General features: G+C 41.5%; 1 protein-coding gene across 6 annotated transcripts in view; it reads left to right on the top strand.

The window, feature by feature from the left end:
- The window catches only part of ENOX1 (ecto-NOX disulfide-thiol exchanger 1), a 536,222-nt gene that overhangs the window by 334,031 nt on the left and 184,953 nt on the right, over positions 1 to 17,238 (top strand). Inside the window, exon 1 of one of the 6 annotated variants that reach the window (XM_050948797.1) lies at positions 11,087 to 11,101. The exons of the other annotated variants lie outside the window; for them this stretch is intronic. The gene's annotated coding sequence lies outside the window, so the exon portion shown is untranslated. Of the gene's footprint in view, positions 1 to 11,086; positions 11,102 to 17,238 lie in introns of those variants that run through there. 6 annotated transcript variants of the gene reach the window in all.

The following is a 17,238-nucleotide window of genomic DNA, read 5'->3' as shown; positions in this document are numbered from 1 at the left end:
ACAAATCATCTTGTCCTGATGTCAGGGCCGGCGCTAGCCATTTCACCACCCCAAGCACGGCAGCGTGCCGCGGGGAGTGCTCTGCCGCTCACCGGTCCCGCGGCTCCGGTGGACCTCCCTCAGGCATGCCTGTGGATGCTCCACCAGAGCCGTGGGACCAGTGGACCCTCCGCAGGCACGCCTGCGGGAGGTCCACCAGAGCCACCTGCCGCCCTCCCAGCAACCCGCAGAGCGCCCCCCGTGGCATGCCACCCCGAGCATGCGCTTGGCGTGCTGGGTCCTGGAGCCAGCCCTGCCTGATGTCACTAATATTAATTGTTGTTTTCATTAAAATGTTTTGCTTATGGTTTGTTTTTGTACTCATTTTTGTAAAGGTAATGAAAAAAGGAACAGAGGACGCAGTGGTCATGTCTAGCACTTCCCCCAGAGATAGAAGATGTACTGTGACCGCTAGTGAAGACTCTGAGAGGTGGTCACTTGGCCAGGTGGCTTTGCCCCATCCTGCTGGCTATACGACTGGTGAAAATATGCCACTTGTTCTTGATCCCCAGTTCTATGACTGCAGTAAGCTATACTTAGGAATAAATACAGCAGCCTACTGACACAGCAATGTAGGTCACTGGGAACTTATTATCTTGCTGCTCCAGACTCTACATTGGCTTGCAACTTAACACTGGAACAAATTCAAGGGTCTGAGTCTTAATCTTCAAAACCTTCAATGGGCTTTCCTAAAGCTTTGTTGTTACAGGATCGTAGGAAGATCCTTCTTTAGAAATCATGGCATCAGACCATTCATATAATACAAAGCAGGGAAAAAAATCAGGGGCACACTAGAGAAAATAAATGAGCAGAGTTCACTAATTTTATTCTAATTCCTTTCGCTGTGCTATACTTGCGCAGTCGTTGTGGACATGCTGGGTTTTATTGAAGAGGAGGAAGAGCAAAGATTGACAGAGTTTAAGTTCTCTGAATATGCAATCAAGTTAATCAAAGGAAAGAGACACACAATATACTATAAAGGTATAGAAGACTAAAGCCTCCACAGTACAGAAACAATTTATGACATTCTCAAGACTTGAGAAAGCATTAAGAATATAAGAGGTAATGTCAGAATGCAAATATGTGGGTCACTTGGAACATCAATAAAGAAATCTCATTTATTAGTGTAACAGGTTGGTTTTTTCATTGACCCAAAAAGCACCTGTCGAGTTAATCACACTTTCTGTGGTGTGAATGTTACTCAAGGAGATTTCACACCAGGGGACTTTAATCCTAAAATACTAGGAACAGACACGACTAGGTTACAAAAAAGGAGAGTCATCTAAAGGAGAGAGAAAATGTGGCTGAGATACTAAGAGTCTTTGATACGCTATTCAGTGTAAGCATTCCTCTTAGGTCATTTCAAGTGTGTCCTCTGTATTGGTCCTTAATTGAGGCTAAGGGTAAAGATAATGGTTAAAGTTTGTTCAGCATTTAGAAATGAGTTGTATGTTTAAAATAAAGGTTGTAACTTTGGCACTAGGGCTAAATGTCCTCAAATAAACAGAACTGGAGGGGCTAGCCAGAGCATGTTAGGACATTTGTGAATTGAAGGGATGCACTTGACATAAAATTCATGCTGTATATTGTAGGTTTTGTATTCTCTTGGATTCCTCTCTTCTGTTGTACTGTGCTAGCTTGTGGCCTGAGACCCTTTGAGAGAAGGAACATGCCAACTGCTTGGCACAACTTTGATTATAAAGTGGTAGGTACATTTTTAGTGCCATATAATTCATACTTTTTAAAAATTCTGACTGCTGTTACTAACATCAAAAATTCCTGTTTTAAGTTAAAAACACAGAAAATATTCTATTCAGGTTAAGGTTTTATAAAACTTTTTTTCATCCTTTTAGTTTAATTTGAGGGTAATGTTCCTTTATAGTTATTATTTTTTCTCTCTTCCCCCTGAGTCTCAAAAAACAACCGATCACAAACAATCACCAACCTCCTACTGCACAAAATAATCCAGCATACTCTGTGGGACAGTTTCATTCCCACCATTCATTCATGCTGGAACACAGATTATTGATACTATTTGTATACCTCCTCCAGTCAAAGGATCTCAAATTCCCTTTTCAACATTAGTGAACTAAGACTGACTCCTGCGCCATAGGAAGAGAAATATTATCCCCATTTTGAAAATGGGGAAACTGAGGCATAGTTAGATTGTGGTTTACTCAGAGCCACACAGGAAGTCTATAGCAGTGCTGGGAATAGAACACTGGTTTTATGACTCTCTGTAGTATGCTTCAACCACAAGATGATCTTTCTTCTTGGTTCGCCTTTGGGAGGTAAAGTACTGCTTAATCCAATAGCATTGTGTGGTTTCAGATAAATAATGGATTTACTTGACCATGTAATGATGGATTTACTTGACCATCTTCCATGCTCCACTGGTGGTGAATGATGGGTCTGATGTCACCAGCAGATTACAGAGTAATGTTTTATGCAACAGGAGGCAGCTCGTCACTTACAGACTTCTCATGGTGGACTCAGAAGAGGAAAAAAATGACATTTAACAAGTCAGATATGTTGAAATACTTTCTCATCTGTATTTAGACTGTGTTCTCTGCCCAAGCATTAGAGTTACTGTCTTACTGTGGTTTCAAGAATTTGAGATAGCCTCATTACAGGCAATTCCCTCTCTGATGTATATGTATTCAGATTCCTCACCATCAGGAATTTTTCCAAAGGATAAAAACTATCTTGACTTTAAATGCTTTCCATTGTCAATTAATCTTCATCTTCCCATACCCACGAAAACATTATTGTTATTATTATTATTATTATTTATTATTATTTATTTGTATTAGGGTAGCATCCAGAGACCTATTGTGCTAGGCACTGTACAAATATAGAACAAATCAATCTCTGCCCCAAATTGCTCATAGTCAAAGTGAGAGAAGGTGGATGAGACAAACTTGTCTCTCAGCAACAGGAAATGGTCCAATAAAGATATTACCCTCATCCAGCTTGTCACTCTAATATCCTGGCACCGACATGGCTAAAACACCTCTGCAAATTACAGTCTAAGTGTAAGACAGTAGATGAGTGGATAAAACAAATAGATGGGGGAGCACAAGTAAAGAGTGAGATGACACTAGTCAAGATGAAAAGTTATGGTCACATTAAAGCAGTTGCCTAACCATTGTCTAGTTATTTTGTAGGCATCGTGGCAGAAGGTAGTTTTAGGAACGGATTTGCAGGAAGGCAATGAGGTGGCTTTGCTGACATTTGCAGGGTGCTCCTGGCAGACAGGTGAAAGCATGATGGTGCCTGTTGGAAATCTTTTTTGAATGGGTGATCAAGATTGGCATCATTTGTGGAACAAAGGCAGAAGTTGAGATCTCAGTGCCACGTAATAGGAGATAGGTAAGGCAAAGATAGGCACGGTTCATGTCAAATGTTTCTTAAACTCATGTTGTGCTCTCTGCTATGATTGTCTTGCCCAATTACTTATTCTTTATTTTACTCTTTGGTAAAATAATTATGGCCAGCTTCCCTGTTTAATGTTTATTACCTAATCTTTAGATTGTCCCTAATCAAGCAATGCTTTTAGCAACTTTATGAATCCCTTTCAGGACTCTTAAAATGTAGGCTTCAATCCTTAGGCATGCATATGTGTTTGCAGGATCGGACCCTTACATAGTTGCCTAGGAATGAAAGAAGTCCCTAGGACCCTCTTGTCTAGGAAAGTTGGTGATAACGCTTCCATCTCAAGCCTTATTTGTTTGACTTTTTAAAAACTTTTACAAAATGTACCAGAGAAAAGCAACATCAAAAATAAAATAAAAACCCCACAAAGACCAAAAAAAAAAAAAAATTAGGAGGGCAAAGGAGAGAAATATGTCTGGTTTAACTCTTGACACTCAGAGTATCTCTTCCTGAGCACAAAGCTGACTACTGTCTATTTAATGTTTAAATTCTATGTAATCATCTGCTTTTTGCGGAAATGCACTTCAGTACTTCAGCAGTGTAGCAACATACATGGAACCTGGAGGAAGATGGGCTGCAGGAAGAAGGTGTTTGGAGAATGAGTGCTGTGTGAGATGGCTAGGAATGTGAAAATACAGTTGGAGCTGTTCTGAAAAATGCTGATTTAATAAAGACTGATTATCTTAATTAGAATGCGGTCCTCTAATGTTGTTACCCAGCACTCGGACCGTGAAAGAATCTCAACTGAAAGTTCATTCCTGTGATTCACAACCCCCTGAAAAATAAAATAACTCCTTAAATTCTCCCTATATATATTGCCTTTTAACTCTGTGTCTCTTAGTTCTGGTCCATCTAATTACCTCAAGTATGTCATCAAGCTTAATTTTATAACAACCCTTAGTTAGTTCTGGCATGTCACCACTGATTTATTGACTCCCAAAGCTAAGGCCTTTCAGTCTTGAGGCTCAGAACATTTCTTATTGCAATTCAAGGTATTGTATTATAAATCTAAATACGATTGGGAGCTGTGATTTATATTTTCCATTCATAAAAGTAAACATTCCAGCAGGTTTTTAGGTTTTTATTGTAGTTAGAATGGATTTTCTTTTAGAATGATGGAAACAACAAAACAGGAGTCCGATTCTGCAGAAGCTTGCTTACAAGTAAACCTCATTCACATGAATAGTCCTATTGGAGGCAATGGATTTCTCACGTGACTAATGATTACTCTTGCAAGTAACAGCATGACTGGGCCATGGGAAACAACACAAATTTCCATGTATGGCTCAGTGTGTCCTCCTCCATAACAAACTGCATCAGCTCTGCCTCACAAGATGGCAGGTGCCCCTGCAGACTGGTATGCTCCTTAGAAATGTGAAGGCACCATGCAAAGAAAACAAAGTAATAACAGCTAATGACTATGTGCACCACGCTGTGTACCTTAGAGACTGCCTCTCCTTTCATGTTTTACCTCAGCAGTTGAGCTGGGACACTCTAGTTTGCCATCCTCTGAAATGTTCATCAAGGGGCTGAAGGTTGGCTGGCCTCAGGAGAGGGCTTTTTTTTACTGTAACTCTTGTAGCTAACAAGAAAAGGTTACATTCCTACCTCCCTGCTCCCTCAATCCCCTGGCCTCTAGTTTCCCATCAACAAAGCAACAAGGTAGGTTTTAATACAGTCTTACTTTCTAACGCAACAAATATTTCTAAGGTGCACTTACAACTGCACAAAATAGCAACACAAACACATCTCACTGCTCTAAGTCTCACACAGAGACATTGTCACTCACTTAGTTTTATATTTTACCTCACTGTTAGTACACTTTATTGGTCCTCTTTTTACTTCTGCAGGGCTTTGCATTATTGCCTTTAGTACTATTTTTTTTTCACTATTTCCCAAATCCTTTTCCTTGTTAGAATCCTACGTGATTGTTTGATTTAACAGACATTGCATACACTGGTTTCTTGTTTCTAGGCAAATCATTTTACATTTTTTACATTGAATTGCATTTGACTTCTGAAATCCTAGTCACCTAAATGATCCAAATCCCTTGAATCGGATTACATTGCTGCTTCTTATTTGTTATACTTCTAATTTTTGTTTCATTTGTAACCTCTGAGATCTTGTTTTTAATACCTCATCCGCATTTGTATACCATAAATTAGAAACAAAGGAAGTCCTCTAAAGCACTTTACTTCACTCATAATCCATTTACAATTGGAAAATGGCTACTCTTTGTCACCAGCTCGTGACGCGTGGCTTTATCCTGGACTTCCATGTTTATTGTATTTCAGGAACTCCATATAAAATGTTCTGAGTGTAGAAGTACTGCCAGCCCTGCAAACTCATCATGAGATCTGACGGGTAGCCTGTATTCCTTCTGATTTATGCTTCATCAGTAAAATACAGTGATAAGTAATTCTGCAGGCCCAATTCTGCTTTGTCTTCTCTGGGATTTCACAAGCATATAAAAAAATGGAGAATTTGACTCAGCAGAGTTAACAATTCTGCTGATACACAAACCAGAATAGAATCCAGGTTTCTTTCTCTCAACTGTGTAGCTCTACAGAGCTAATAAGAGTAAAATATTGTAAAACCTTTTGCTTTTGTTACGAAAGTAAACAGACACAATTCTGAACACATATTGCCAGATTATGCCTCTCCCTTGCACAGAAACCTTCCCCTACATCCTGTGTTGCCCCCTAACCCCAAGGGACAGGTACACTTACAGCTTTTGTGCTCTCTTGAGCTAAGGGACTTTCTCAGATAGTTCATTTTAGTGCTTCAGTCACCTCAAAGGGGGAAGATATGGGGCAACGTTCCCTCTAATTTTTTATATCCATGTGTGGAATGTATTTTATTACGTGCACCACTGTTGAGGTGATGCATGGTGGGGGTGGGGCCAAGGGGTTTGGAGTTTGGGGTGCAGGCTGCCCCAGGTCTGGGGCCAGAGGATTCCCCCCAGCCTTCTTCCCGCCGGCAGCGGCAAGTTCCAGAGAGGGCCCCATTCTCCCCACCAGCAGCACGGAGCTCCAGGGAAGAGGCTCCTCTCTCCCCACCAGCAGCAGGAGCTCCAGGGCTGGAGGAGAGGCCTGCATCAGCCTTGCATACCCCAACTTGCTCCCCTCCCAGTCCTCTGGACCTTTCTCCTCTCCAGGCCCCTATGACTGCACGGCCCTTTATAGCCTGCTGCATGGTTGCGCAGCTTAGAGGGAACTTAGGGCAGTACCCTGGCCAGGCCTCTCTCTCTCTCACACACACACATATTGCAGGGAAGTGCATTCTATTCATTCCTCATTGGAGGCACTCTATCTGTGTGTGGAATTGTGTCCTAAGACAGTGCCACCCTGCACTTTTCCAGGCACAGGCCTGTGTCTTAATGGCAGACTGAAAACATAGGGAGTAGATCTCTTGAGGAAGAAGCCACTCTGTACCTCCTATTTCATGATGACTCTTAGTCACTAATGTTGGATATGGAATCTCATCCAATACTTTTGTAAATCTAAACAAGTATGCGACTTCCACAATTATTTTCCCTATTTATAACTGTAATGTCTTTAAAGAATTCTTGCAGATAAGTGAACATTACTTTTCTCCCCCTGCCCCACATCACCTAAATCCTCATTTAACTTTCATCAAACTGGACTTTTGCAGGTCTTTCCCACCACATCCATTAAGACTGGTATTTTTTTCACTGTGTGCCTTACCTTACAACCAGCTTTAACTCAGTGATTTATAGTGGGGTTTTAATGGGATTTAACGAACGTTTGGAGATTATACCCTTGTCATTATGTGTATGCTTGCACTGCTTTGCATGTGTACATAGCATGGGAGGGGAAATAACCTCCCTAAATAAAACTATTCTTTCTGCAATATTTCTCTGATCTCTTTTCAGTGAGTTTCCCCTGGAAGTTGAAGTGCAGACCAAACATATTTTTTTGTTTTATGAAATTTCCCAATCTTTTTCTTAACCACGCAGTTATGTCAAAGAACAATGTATCTGGAATTAAATTACAGTGTACTGGCAGCCTTTCCACAATTAAGGTTGCAACTGAGCTTCCATTGTAAACCCAATTTCTATGTCTCTCCTTTTCCCCCCAGAATCACAAAATTAAATCATGACCTCAAAATAAAGTCAGCTCTGGGATCAGGGTAGAACATATTAATGTAACTAGAAATGAATTAGAGATGGGTTCTTGAATTATGACGTGCTAAAAATTGAGATGTTCAGAGACCAGATCTCCTGTCCCCATCTCATCTCTCTCCACTGCCATACAACAAAATAAGGAAAGGAAAAAGAGAAAATCTAGTTTATCAGACGGGCCTAGCACAGCAGCTTTTTAATTGGGAATGTTGCTGTGGCAGGTTGGGTCTCGCAAGCTATGTTTACCTCATTGGAAACTCCAGGGAGTAGAAGGAAGCAGTTGGGGAGCCGGAGAGGTTTTTCATTCCCTGAGTCCACTGCTGGAGCCAGGGGAGCAAGGCTAGGGGAGGGGAATGCCCCCTAAGTACAGTATTGCTCCCCTGCTGTAAATCCTTATTTTCACTCAGTCATTCTGAACTCTTATGATCCATAGGAAGGGAACTCTGCTTTTGAGGGATCTGGGAATCTACACTGAGGGACTGGAAGGAGAAGTGGGCTTGGCAGGGGAAGAAATAATGAGAATGAAATTCTTCCCTCCTTTCTAGTGGCCCTCCTGAGGTCTGCTAGAGGAGAGAGCCCCCACGACGCCTTGTGGGGCTCAGTGGCCCTCCTCATGAGCCACAGAAGGCTTTTTTGAGGGTCACACATTCCTCTCAAGCCTTATGCCCATTGGGGTCCCAATTTCGTCAAGTCTTCAGAGGCTGCTAGGGATCCACCCCATGACCCTGTATGTAGGATTGTTAGTCCCCAGCAAATTGATTTAAGATCATCAGAGACTAAGGAGACTATTTTTATCTCTTTGCAGGTTGCCAGGGCAATATGGGCTTGTTTGAGGCTTTGCAGCAGACTGTGGGCAGGCCCAGAGAAGACTCCTGACATTCATGGGGTGGGCGGGGACTACGGGAGCCACCATTCAGCCCTTCCTATGGGGCTATAGGTTCAGAAGGCCATAAAAGAGATTACTAAGCCTCATAGGGTCAGAAAATAGCTGTTAGAGTTCATTTCAGGAGTCTCCTAAGGCCCACAGCAGGCTTGGAGTTCCTAATGAGTCCCCTGAGGCTTACAGGAGATGATGGTTGAAGGCTGTTGCGGACTGAGGACCACAGGAGACAGGCAAATGGCAGTGGCAGTTAGAAGGAAAGAGAGATTGTTCTCCCAGTTCTGTTGTCCCCAAATCTCCTGCTGGTATATTTATTCCTCCTTTTCCCGCCCAGCTCAACCTAAAAATGAGAGTCCCAGTCCATCAGACATGATTAGGAAGTCGATAGGAAGGGAACTACATACCTAAACACCTCCTAGCTCTGCATCGGAGTTGCTCAGCTTCCTAAAAAGCTACACAGGTTCTGAGAAATTGGACTCCCTGTTTGTGGAATTTAGGAGGACTGGAGCATTGTCACTCCCGTCCACAGGATGGTGGGTGGAGATAGGACTAGCAGGAGATTTTACCACCAAACCAAGTGAGCATTCCTACCCCTTCCCCGTGTGGACTTCCAAAGGTGTGGTGGATTTTTGTTCCCCTTTTGTGGACCTCATGGGGTATGCAAGGATGTGGTTTTAGGTCAGGGCTTAAGACCTCTTGAAAAACAAACAAAGAAAATGTCCATGACAAAAAAGATTATTAAAGTGAAATGAAGATTACAGCCATATATTAGTGTTTTGAGTAACCTAGAAAATTCCAGAACTAAAGTTGCATGTCCACAAGGAGCTATAGTGTCACAGTCCACTGACCACCACCTCCTCACTCTGCTTCACTGTTTGGGATAACAAAAGCCAAAACTTTTATCTGATTGTTGGGGAGACAATAACCATCCATTGCCCAACAACTGCTAATACAGTGAATGTGATGCAACTGTGATGTGGAATTTGGCTCCATGCAGTGCAGCTGTAATAAACTTTCAAACTTCAGCCTGTCAGAGATTCACATTCCATATACTCATCCAAATACTCAGTAGACAATCTGCCATTAGGTTCATAGGGAAAACAACTTTGAAATTAAAAGCAAACATGTGCCCTCATCTTTTTTCAGGAGTTGAAAGTTCCAAATATGGAAGCACTGTAGATTGTTAATTAACAAATTACATATAATAACATAGTTTCTTAAGGTATTTTACATCATTAATGACCATTTAAAAACTAACAGTTGGCATATATAAGTGCATGGGTACGTGATACATGAAGATTAAATGGATTGTTCCATTTCTCCATTCATTACACTTAAAAATTAAAGATGTGTACTGTTGTATGCTTCAACATTTATTATACTGGCATTTACCAACAGGAAACATTTCCAAATAGCCTCCCTGGCCAGATGCTCATAAACAAGAGTTGGACTGTTGGCCCATATATCAATTCAACAATTTCATCATCAGTCTCTTAGGTGACTCACTTATTTTCATCTATAGAGTCAGATTTACTTGAGATGAACTGTAAATATAACAACCGAGAAATCTTTTCAATGGAAAAAATGACAAAGCACCTTCTATCAGGATCAAGTAGATTTTATAATGCATGGTTACATTTTTGGAATCTGAACACAGTAAGTACATGAATAATGATAAGAGATTGGCCAAACACAAATGAGTCTTTTAAAGATAAATACAGGTTATGACTAAGATTCATGAATACTTGTATAGAAGGTTCATATATGTTAATAACAATAAACTAAAAAGTTACAAAAATAACATCATGCAAATCTTTCTCAGTCAATCTAAAAATACCACATTGTTGAAAGAGGTCTGGGGCAGAGCTAAGTTTTTAGTGGTAGGTTTGTGTTTGATGCAAACTCAAAATTGAATGGCTTATTATGGAAGTGCCACCTTAATTCTTGAATTTCCCAGGCTTCTAAAGTTTGTTGTTTGTTGTTGATAGTTTCTTTAACACTGCTACGTGCATAAAACCTTCACCCTACCAAAGTTTTTTGTGGGATTTAAGATATAAATCAAATTTTTGGATCTCTCTCAAGCAAACCAGCCTTTAAAACCATAGCTGGCTATTTCTGAGGAATTTACAAGGTTAATAGAAAGTTTTGTTATTTCTGTTTCTGCACATGTATAAATTATATTGAACACTAGGCTGAAGTTTTTTCCAGATGCTTTGCACTCTGCTGTTGAGAGAATCAAGGTTATAGTATAATTCAGAAAAATTTTCTTGCTTGGTTGGCACTTAATGACAAGAACGATTAAATGTTTTCTTACTATGGGAGTCTTACATCTTTGAGTAAGTAAATACATTCTCCTTATTGCTCATGTACAAGATGGGATAAATCCTGTTCTCAGGACTATTAATATCAGTGGAATTGTAGTGGTAGAAGGAAGTGATGCAAAATTTGGCCTGTAGTATATATTTTAGAATGTTTCGCTCTCTATAATACATTAGTAGAATGTATTTCAAGAAAGAACTTCAAGTAAGGTGTTGGGTTGCTTTGTTTTTTTACCAGTACTTGCATCAGTCATCTCTAGTTGTCCTGAATTTTCCCTTTCCAAGGTATGTGATGTTATTTATTTTAATCTGGTTGGTGATTTCTCTCTCTCTCTCTCTAAATTAGAAAATACTACTAATAAGCTATGGTTTGTTTGCCTTTGAATCAGTATTGCTGTGTGGTTTATCTCTGCTGAATACCAGCTTTGGTAGTTGTGCTCTTTCATATTCATTTTACAACATGAAGGAGAACTCTGTTGGAATTTAATGAGCCGCAGGGAAAGTGTTTCAGAAGAGTAAATTCAATAAATTACAGAAGTAGCTAAATTGAAGAAGATTTTGTATTATATGAGCCACTCTTGGTTGGGGGTGGGACAGGGGGCCTACATTTCTTCTTTAATCCATAATAACACTGATTCTAATTTTGGGGGGCATAGTAGCTTTGACAAGGTTTATAAAGTAAATCTATAACCAGGCTGAAATGCTAAGACAAGTGAGTATAAAATTAGTAGACATGAATTACTGGCCTTAAGACCAGAGTTATCTTGTGTACCTCAGGAACATAACTCATTTAGTGGTGTGCACCTCATAAGGAATATCCGCATTCTAAATGTTTTTGAGCATGCAGCTGTTTAATGCTTATATGACCATAATGCATAAAGCTATTGGCCATCATTTTATTTTAGTGTATATTTTTCTTTGAAGCTTTGAATAACACATGCTTGATTTAAATATGTAAAATTACCGTTCAGTATGTGCACTGCAATAATATCAGTGTTGTAACACAGACACCAAAGGAACTGTTCAGAAATAGCCCAAAGCTGTAAATTTATAATTTGGTTTTAAAACATGTGCTCTAGATGTATAATTGGACCCATTCTGGGCCCTTTTGTGCCACATCAGAGGTATAATGGGGCCCGAAAGCTACCCTGATGTGTCAGGCTGAAGACTCAACTGGCTGGCAGAGATGGTTTAGCGGACATTGTACCATCCATTGGGCAAGTGTGAGGTTGGAAGAGGGCACGGTCAGTGTAATAGCCCCTAGTGAGGTGCCACAAGCCAAAAAAACCTGCAGCTGCCCGGAGGCTGCTTGAAATTACACCAGGCATCAGACCAGTCCCCAGAAATTTTGGGAACTGGATGAGCACAACGGTCATTTAAAGCCTCCACGACCCTCCTTGCCTCAGCTTCACAGAGCACAATTCTGGCGCAGTTGAGGCGCTGACCCACCAACTTTAACAGTTTTGACTGTTGTGAAAAAGCAATGCTTAGTAAACTAAATGATCCACACAATGAAGTGTCTTGCTGTGAGTATATTCTGAAAAATTCCATCTCACTTAAAACCCTTGTACAATAGACAAATTCAAATACAGTGGCTGATGTATCCAAAAGGAGAGTTTTTCAGAACTTTATATACCACTTGTGCATTTTGGGTGAAAAATATTTCACCAACACCAGGTCAGAAAGAAAAGAATAGCAAATAACAAGAAAACCCACTTTCTGGCTCTAACACTTAGTGTTCAATTGTTGGAAAATCATAGTCACAGCACATAGGACAAGAACTAATTAGCTATTCCAGACGCAACAAGCTTTTACTAGAAACTGGCTGCTCAGATGTTGTTTTTATTTAGCCACTCTGGTCTTGGCAAAGTGTCGCAAAGTTTGATTTGTCCTGTCTGGCTAAGCTGGAAACTTATTAGACAAAAGACAAAAAAAGGATGGAAGGCCACTCTTAAAATTTTAAGTCATAAAAATCCTAATGAATTCTTTCAAACGCTAATGGCCAAGAACATAAGACTCATCTCATGTGTTAGTGAAATCAAGATTCTCTTCTTGTTTATCTGTTTCCCTGGTTGTACGCCCTGACAGTGAGTGAATCTTACCCTCCTTTTCTTGCATCTTTAATTTTTAAATTGTGCCCCAATCCCCCATTTTACATTTTTTAGTGAATAGTCAGTCTGTGTCAGTATATCTCAATGCTAGCTTAACAACGTTAAGATGTAAATTTAACATGGTAGGGAACTTAACCCTAAATTCTCCTCCTCCCATGCTAATGTTCAACGTAGCGTAAATCCTGTTTTAAAAAGCTACCACCACCACATGGGTCAAATTCATGTTTACCATCATGAAGTTAGTCTTCTACTGCACTGACCGTATCTGGCTCCTACAGTGACTGAGGACTTTTGACTTTACTTTTCAGAACAAAGAATTTACTTGTGCTGTGCTGAGCGCTGACAACCCTTTTGACATCAAACACAACAAGGGTTTATGGCTCAGTTAGATCTCTGGCTCCCGTACAACTTTCGCATGTAAATCAGGATCATAAGAATTGCCATCTTGGATCATACCAGTGGTCCCTTTAGCCCAGCATCTTGTCTCCAACAGTGGCCCATATTAGATACTTCAGAGGAAATTAGCGGGAACCCTGCAGTAGGCAGCTATGGGGTAACCTGCCCCCACGACGTCAAAGTTTCACCTGAATCCCAATAGTTAGAGGTTGGCTGATACTCCAAAGCATTGAAATGTACATCCCTTCCAAAACTCTTGTTTATTCTTTAATATATTATCACAACTCTGGGTATTCTTGTTGTCTATATAAAAGTCTAATCTAATCCTTTGGGGAATTCTTGGCTTCAGTGATATTCTGCAGCAAGACTTTCCACAGAACAATTGTGAGTTGTGTGAAGAAGTATTTCCTGTTATCAATTCTGAATTTGCCACTTTTCTATTTCATCAGAGAACTCCTAGTTTCTGTATTGAGACAGCGTGAATAGAAGTTCCACATCTACCTTCTCTCTACCATTCATCATTTTGTATCATTTTGTCATGTCCCCTGTTAGGTTTTGCCTTTTCAATCTCTCCTCATATGAACTCCTTTCTGTGCCTCTAACCATTGACCAGCCATGCCAGAGGAAAGACAGGGGGCATTGGAAGGGGTTTAATTGGGCTGCAACTTTATTCACCTAAAATAGCAGTAAATTGTACAGTTAATTGACCTGTATCATTTCCTCCTGCTTCGGGGGCTGTCATCAGCCCTACCATTTCCAACCTGGTCCCAGCCAGCCTGCTGGGACCCTGCTGCCCTCCCCTCATTTAAGTGTTAAGAGAGCTGAAAAGGAAAGGGAGTTGGCTCCCTGCTGTACTAGATGTTAGGAATCTTGTCTCACTCCTTCCCTAGCTTTCTTCTAAGTCCACTTCCAATCCATTTTATCTGCTTGCTGTATTCCTTCCAGAACTAGTGCCTGCGCTGCACATCTACCACGTTTTCCGTTACCGAGTGTGACATTTTAACCTAGTCTCCCTGCACCACTGTGAGGGGAGGTGAAAAAACCCACCCCGCCTCAGCCAGTCTGGTGGTTAAAGGAAAATTCCTTCCAAGCTCCAAGGAAGACACTGATTAGTGTAATGCCCACAATGGATCATGAAGAAGCCTGGTTCTACTCTGACCCTTTGGGTGGGAGCATGGGTGATGACTGCCTGGTCCCAGTGAGAGAAGGCTTCTCCAGAACTGCCCAGGATATAAATATCCCTCCTTCTCTACTCAGATGGTAGGGCAAGGGTCTCTCTCTCTCTCTCTCTCTCTCTCTCACACACACACGCACCCCTAGTCTAGCCACTTCCTCTTCCTCCTGGCCCCACTCAGGTAAACCTTCCCCTCCTTTCCCCTTTGCCACAAATAGCAAAAGGAGCCCTTACTGGGGCACCAATCCCTTTTCTTCTGGCCAGCCAGTCAAAGGACCCACCACATAGGAGCACATTTTCATTGCCCTTCTCTGAACCCCCTGTAATTTGGATTATCCTTTTTAGAGACAGGGTCGCCTGAACTAATGCAGTATCCCTGATTAGGACATACCTTTGATTTATATAATAGCCCTATAATATTTACCGTATTTTTTTCCATCCAACTCCTTATGCATGCCAGCATCTTGTTAAATAGATTAAAATTTGGCTAAGTGATAGCTCTCAAAATGGAAATGGACAATCATTGAGTGAGTGGTCTCTAGAAGGGTCCTGCAGGGGTCAGTTCTTGGCCCTATGCTATTTAACATTTTATCAATGACCTGGAAAAAAACATAAAATCATCACTGATAAAGTTTGCAGATGAAACAAAAATTGCAGGAGTGGTAAATAATGAAGAGGACAGGGCACTGATTCAGAGTGATCTGAATCGCTTGGTAAACTGGGAGCAAGCAGACATAAATGTTTTAATATGGCTAAGTATAAATGTATGCATCAAGGAGCAAAGGATATAGGCCATACTTATAGTATGAGGGACTCTCTCATGGGAAGCAGTGATTCTGAAAAAGATTTGGGAGTCATTATGGATAAATCAGCTGAACACGAGCTCCCAGTGTGATGCTGTGGCCAAAAGAGCTAATGCCATCTTTGGATGTACAAACAGAGGAATCTCTAGTAGGATTATACAGGGTATTTTACTTCTGTATCTGCCACCAGTGTGACCACTGCTGGAATACTATTTCCAGTTCTGGTGTCCACAGTTCAGGTCTTCAGTGGCATTTCGGTGGCAGGTCCTTCACTCACTCCGGGTCTTAGGCAGCAATTTGGCGGCGGGTCCTTCAGTGCAGCGGAAGACCCAGAGCGAGTAGGATCTGCCACCGAAGTTCTGCTGAAGACCCGGACCACCGCCAAATCAGGCTCCACAGTTCCTGAAGCTGGCCCTGGCAGGAGAGTCAGAGAAGAGCCATGAGAATGATTAAAGAATTGGAAAACATACCTTCCTGGCACCCCCATTGGACTGGGACGGCGAACCGTGGCCAGTGGGAGCCACGATCAGCTGAACCTGCCGATGTGGCAGGTAAACAAACTGGTCCGGCCCGCCAGGGTGCTTACCCTGGTGAGCCATGTGCCAGAGGTTGCCAACACCTGCCTTATAGTAATAGACTCAAGGAACTCAAGTTATTTAGCTTAACAAAGGGAAGGTTAAGGGGTGACTTCATTATAGTCTGTAAGTACCTGCATGGGGAACAAATATTTGCTAATGGTCTCTTAGTCTAGTAGAGACGCTATAGCATGGTCCAAAGGCTGGAAGTTGAAGCTAGACACAATCAGACTAGAGATAGAGTCTAAATTTTTCACAGGGAGGGTACTACACTGGACCAATGTAACAAGGGACATGGTGGAGCACTAGCAATTGTTGAAACAAGATTGGATGTTTTTCTAAAAGGTCTGCTCTAGGAATTATTTTGAGGAAGGTCTGTGGCAGGGATCGGCAACCTTTGGCACGCGATTTGCCACGGTAAACACCCTGGCAGGCTGGGCCAGTTTGCTTCCCTGATGCATCCACAGGTTCAGCCGATCGCGGCTCCCACTGGCTATCGTTCACCACACCAGGCAAATGGGGATGGCAAGAAGCTGTGGCCAGCACATCCCTCACCTGCGCCACTTCCTGCTGCCCCCATTGGCCTGGGATGGCGAGCTGCGATTGGCCGAACCTGCGGACATGGTAGGTAAACAAATGGGCCCAGCCCTACCAAGCTGTGTGCCAGAGGTTGCCAACCCCTGGTCTATGGCCTGTGTTACATAGGAGGTCATAGTAGATCATCAGAATGGTCCCTTTTGGCCTTGGAATCTTATTTGCTTTTGTCAGCCATTGCTGCACATAAAGCTGCACATAAAGCAGAGGTCTTCATTGAGCTGTGCCCAGTGATGTTCAGGTCCTTCTTGTAAGAGGATATCATTCATTTAGAACTCAGTAACTTGCTGTTATATCCCCAAGTTGTTCACAATGTCTAATGAAATAAAGACAACTAGAAAAGAAATATAAAGCACCTATTTGCCATTACTGTATGAGTGAAACATAAGCATAGCACATTGTACTGTATTATGGCATATCCACTGAATTTCTTTGTTGGAAGTTGCAAGGGAGTTGGCTATAAGACCCTAGTTCACCGTCTAAATATGTGCAGATGTCATGGCTGGGAAATGTTTACAACACTGCAATCCATAATAATAACTCCTAGAATTCATATAATGTTTTTCTTCTTCAGTGTGCTTTACAAACATAACTATGCATCCTCACAAAACCCTGTGAGGCATGCAGGCGTTTCATTCAAATTATTCAGTGGTGACAAATACACATGGTAGAGAATTTTATTTGTCATCATGTTAATCATTTGCCTCACAGTTAAATAACATTGTGCCATCAGCAAATTTTGCCACCACATTGCTCACCCTCTTTTCAT

Source organism: Gopherus flavomarginatus, chromosome 1, assembly GCF_025201925.1.
Source record: "Gopherus flavomarginatus isolate rGopFla2 chromosome 1, rGopFla2.mat.asm, whole genome shotgun sequence".
NCBI classification, from domain to species: Eukaryota; Metazoa; Chordata; order Testudines; family Testudinidae; genus Gopherus; species Gopherus flavomarginatus.
The sequence above is the reverse complement of the archived record's forward strand: the minus strand, read 5'-3'. Positions and strand labels throughout refer to the sequence as shown.